Genomic DNA, 6,000 nt, shown 5'->3' with positions numbered 1-6,000 from the left:
TAGGAGTCATTTGCAAGGCAGAGAGCTGAAACCATTAAGTTGCACGCAAGTTCAAGATCATTTGCAATTCAATGTCACATCTGAAAGCCGTACATGCGTTTTCTGTGCGTACGTTCATTCTATGAATCACACATACATATATTTGAGAGATGATCGGCCTCGCTCCGTTCCCAAGGCTCTCGGCCCCGCCCCTCTCGTCACAATAATTAAATATTATTAAAAGTAATATAACTACATAGTCTCAACAATATATTATCTAAATTACTAAAATGATTGAATAAACAAACAAACAAATAATTAGCACAATGCAATTGCACAATAACAAATATTAGACCGATATATCGTTTAGCCGATATGAGCCTGTCGCCGATATATCGGTATCGGCGAATATGCCGCCGATATGAAATTTTGTTTTTTTTTCAGAACATACAGTATAATGCAGATTAAATGCTTCTGAATGGTGTAATTACTCAGTTTGTCCAGCAGAGCGCTCCATTGTTTGCTACTGGCGAGGTCAGTATAGTGTAGAGATGCGCGCATGAGCTCAAACTACACCCAAGTCCGCTGCTTCAAATTATCCGCCCGCCTCCCACCTGCACCTATATTTGATCGTCACATTACAATTATTCTAATTCTTAGTTTTGCATATCTTAGAGTGTGCGTACGATAAAATCCATGCCAACGCTCATCTTTGTAAAACTGGCTTCGACATGGAAAAGTGTTTAGCATCACGTCAGGGTTTGAGCAGACGTACATTTTCTTGTCAGAATACTGCAGGTTTTTGAAAATGTAAGCTGTTCTTGCAGCTTGCTGTTCTAAATTAAAGAATTTGGACGATGACTGGTGGCATTAATTAGGAGTCATTTGCAAGGCAGAGAGCTGAAACCATTAAGTTGCACGCAAGTTCAAGATCATTTGCAATTCAATGTCACATCTGAAAGCCGTACATGCGTTTTCTGTGCGTACGTTCATTCTATGAATCACACATACATATATTTGAGAGATGATCGTAAGATCAAATTTAGGATGGTTTCTGCACAACATAACATAAATGAGGCCCACGGAGCGGAACTATCCATTTTATTAATTGGATCTTAAAATATATTCTAATATAAAACAGTAATTTTAAATTGTAATAATATTTCACAGAATTACTATTTGAAGTGTATTTTTGTTTAAATAAATGCAGCTTTGGTAAGCTTATTTGGGATTTTCTATCATATGGGTATTTTCTGTATTCTTCTGGGATGCTTTTCCCAAAAGCAACTATGGTCGCAAGTTCCGTCATTATCAATAGAGTTTAATGGAACTAATGACCATAGTTAGCCAACGAAGGTTTTGGGAAACGCACCCCAGGTTGGTTTGTAGTGGTAATTTGAACAGTGTGAATTTTGGAGACCAGTATTGCAAACAGTCTGGTCAATATTTGTGCAGTATTGACTGAGGATCTGCTTTTCTGTTGGAAGGAAAGGAGAACAAACTTAACCTGTTGTGATCTGAGATAGAGGAACCTGTAAAAACTTTCATTGGGATGTCACCCGTGTTGTGCTTATCAGGATTTCCAAGGGGAAAAGTTGCCAAGATCGATGCTAGGAATAAAACACACGCGCTCAATTGTTTGCTACTGGCCACCCAGGTCACTGCAGTGTAGAGATTCGCGGATGTGCTCCAACTTCACCCGAGTCCGCTGCTTCAAATTATCCGCGGGACACCCACCTGCACCTATATTTGCTAGTCACATTACAATTATTCTAATTCTTAGTTTTGCATGATGATATGATGAATGGATGGCTCATTTTAACAGCAGATTCAGTGACAGAGACTAGTACGGTGGCCGAGAGAGCTCAATGCGCTGCAACGTAAGAAAACACATGCAAATTGAAAAAACACCAGCAAATTAAGAAAACATCTTCATCAGTCACACACACGTCTGGTTTGCTATCCTTGTGGGGACTCTCCATAGGCGTAATGGTTTTTCTACTGTACAGACCATATTTTCTATCGCCCTACACCAACCCTACACCTAAACCTACCCCTCACAGGAAACTTTCTGCATTTTTAGATTTTCAAAAAACTTAATTCTGTGTGATTTATTAGCTTGTTTACCCGTAGGGACCTCGATTTAAGTCCCCACCGTGACACGAGTCCCCATACTGTACAAACTGTATTTTCTTTCCCCTTACCATAAACCTACCCTTTACAGAAAACTTTCTGCTATTTCAGATTTTCAAAAACTGTATGATTTCTGTATAATTTAAAAGATTTTGTATTGATGCAAGAATGCAAAAATTGCTAGTACATTTCACAATTAATTTACAAAGAAACCACAAGTAGCACATTGAATTAAACATGAAATTTGAAAGTAGAAAGACTGAAATTGAATTTTCTTGTAAAACATTCTTCATAAAAAATTTGAAAAGAAAAATAAACCATTACAGTGTAGAGTGCTAGGATTGACCAATCAGAATCAAGCATTCCAGAGCGCCACATAATAATGAATGAAAGCAATTAAAAATAAGACTAAAAGTATCTTGCAGCGCTACTAATGCTGTTGAGTTACAAATTGCTTGTTTCTGACAAATGACAAAACCTTAATCCAAATGTTTTCTGACAGTTATTTTTATTGGCTAAATTCAGTCTAATTCTTGCGATAGCAGGTGTGACGGTGGGAGGCCAGAAAAGACCTGTGACCATAATACTGCCATAACTCACAGTCAACACAACACGGAGGGGAAATGTTTATGGTACCCAACGCTCAGTGTAAATGTTAAAGGGGTTCGGCACACCACCATTAACATGCCATTGGAAAGCCGTTTCCTTGGCAATGGCTCTGCAAGCACAAGCTGTATAAAATCTGTTTGGGTTGGGAATGCCATTGTGATCAGATATATGTGCCAATCCATGTTGCCATGGAGGGCGGGACCGCTCAGGAACGCCTTTTCATGACTAAGCCCCTTTCTTCCCCTTTCCCAGGAGTCATTCATTCTGGATTTCATTTATCACAGACAGGGATGATCAGATCAACCTTCTGTTGCCTAACCTCTGCACCTCTCTGCTCACTTCTGACTAACTTCAACACCGATGGCCTAATTCTAGCCAGCTTGCTTTGGTCCAAAAAGACAACAATATATGTATTCATGACAAAGAAAGCAGATCTGATCAGCACTCTTAGATCTGATTTTAATTTGGGCTCGACGTCCTCTCTTGAACTCCACACAATCTCAGCAGATGGGCCACAGATACTGATGTCATTTCCTGTAGAGCTGATCTGCGCATCACGGCACGCGTCTGCGGCGCATTAAAGCCTGTGTTACGGCCACCGGAGCTGATCGCAGCTGGACTGGTGTTTATACTCATGGTTATTACATCGGTCACATCACATCTATATATATATAGATAGATAGACAGATAGATAGATAGATTGCATGTTCATTTGAGTACCAGAAAATACACAACACAGAATTTGTGAAAAAAAAAAAATTATATATTCATTATTATTATTTATTAATTTTAGATGTTTACATTTGGAAAAGCTGTGCTTCCTGCATAAACCTGTCCCTGGTGGTTTGGCAGTATCTTGCTTGCCCTACACAGTTACCTTGTTTAATTCCTTAATTCAAGTTATATATATTTTGTTCTATTTGTGTTAAGTTATTTATAATAAGTGAAGTGAAGTTTACTGTTAAGTGCACTGATGTCAGACTAATTTTGAATAATAAAGTTTATTGTTAAATTGTTAAATACCCTGTCTCCACTACATAGGCCTATGTTTGTCACATCATTATTAGTGTTTGATCACCACATTTGAGTTATCATTGTAAAAAATGTGTTTATGTATATATATATTCTGTTTATGTAGACTATATACTGTATTCTATATACAGTACCACTCAAAAGTTTGGACACACGAATGGGAAGTGTGTCCAAACTTTTGACTATACTGTACTATAATATAGCCTACACATAAAGAATATCGGCCGATATATCAGTATCTGTCTTTTTTTACTCCCCAATATCGGTATCGGCATCGGCCCCCAAAAAACCCATATCGGTCGGGCTCTAACAAATATTATTAATATTTGAATATAAATTATTAATTTACATGATTAATATTTAGAATGAATTGTTGATATAATTAATTAATCATATTGGTGATATAATATTATTAAGATTAATAATATAATTAAATATTAGTAATAAAAATATAATGACGTAGTCTCAACAATATATTAAATTGACTAAATTACTAAAATGAATTAATTAATTAATTAATCAATAAAGAAATAAATAGCACAATGCAATTGCACATTAACAAACATATATACAATGCATTATTAATTTATCAAATAATAGTAATATAATATAATTAATGAATTTTATTAAATTAAAAATATGAATATAACTGTATAGTCTCAACAATACACTAAATTAACACAGTTGTGAATTTTTCTTTGACACAAACCATGCTTATCATCATTGCAAGTAGACTTCTAAATAATAAATAAAAGACACATGTCAAAAGGCACAATAAGATTAATGTTATTGTTATCATGATATTAATATTATTGAATAACATTGTTCATATATTATTAATATTAACATAACTGCATAATCCCAACAATTTACTTTAAATTATGTTATAATTACTTTTTACAGTTTTGTTCATGAAAGATATCCTATGAAAATAATAACCCTATTTCCAGTACATATATTAGGGCAATATGTTTTAGGTGCCGAAATGTGAAAACACCGGCTAATGTGAAAAGGACAATACTGTTATGCAATGGAACCTAAAGCATTGATAAGTATCAGCCAAAGCAGACAGGGCTGATGCAGCATAATTTGAATGACTCCAGACAGAGGAAGAGCAAACGCTATGCAGGAGTCATGCAAAGGTTGCTAGGTACTGAAAGCACTGCAGTCTGCTGTGCAATGACTGTTACACACTTGCATGTTCAGCGCATGCTGAGAAGAGCCTATCCAGACGTCTGCAGCGCTCGCGCTACAAGAATGGATTCATTCACTGGTGGCACATGTCTATAATTTCTCGGTCGTAAGTCAGCATCTCTGACTGCCTGTTTATCCACATGCATGTCTAGAGCAGTCTCGTTACTGAACTGGAAAAAAGACCCAATATTTCTAGGAGAGAAACTGGGAATTAAGTGGCATTAAGTGGCTTTTACATTGCACTCCAGACAAGTTTAGAAGTTAAAGACAAGAGAAAATCTTCCCAAATCTAAACCGATACAGAATTTGGGATTTATCCTGACCAATCCGCCACCAATGATTGTAGTTCAAATGCTGCTGATTTACTTAATGGGAAAGAGAGTGCTTAAGCACAACAGCTGTGAAAAAAATAGTGTCATGTAGGTTGTCTGCCGTCCAAACCTCGTCTCCTTGGCTCCATGCAGTCTTGCTCTTGTTGCTCCAGTATCATCGGTGGCGTCTGTGGGGATAACAGATCACACCTCTTTTGTGAGTGTGGGACTGCATGAGGGCCAAGGCTCAGTAAATCAGCACCAGTGGAGTGCAGAACTGGACAGAACCAGCAACGAGTGTGTTCTGGGTCCAGACACGGAGTCTAGTATTTAAAAGGCCTGATGAGAGAGAATTTACACAAGAATTAAAACGCATTTAATCTAAACATGACTGCATGGCTTTTTTCTACTAATTATAATTTATTAATGTCATTAGTCATCTCATTCAAACAGCACCTTAGAATTAAGAGAACAGAATATGAATTAAAGATTATTATTTAAAGAGAAAATTAAAATATAAAATGTTTTTATTCAGCAAGGATGCATTAAATTGATGAATAGTGCATACTATGTTACACAAGATTCCTATAGTCCTTATAAATGCTGTTCTGCTCTATTCTATTCATCTAAGAAAAATGCTCAACAAAAATATTAAGCAGCACAACTTTTTTCAATGTTAATAATAATAAGAAATGTTTCTTGTGCAGTTATTAGCTACGGTGGCGTCTGTGGGGATAACAGA

This window comes from Sinocyclocheilus anshuiensis, unplaced genomic scaffold (assembly GCF_001515605.1).
Source record: "Sinocyclocheilus anshuiensis isolate Anshui unplaced genomic scaffold, SAMN03320099.WGS_v1.1 scaffold623, whole genome shotgun sequence".
Classification (NCBI taxonomy): domain Eukaryota; kingdom Metazoa; phylum Chordata; class Actinopteri; order Cypriniformes; family Cyprinidae; genus Sinocyclocheilus; species Sinocyclocheilus anshuiensis.
This window is presented reverse-complemented; position numbering follows the sequence as displayed.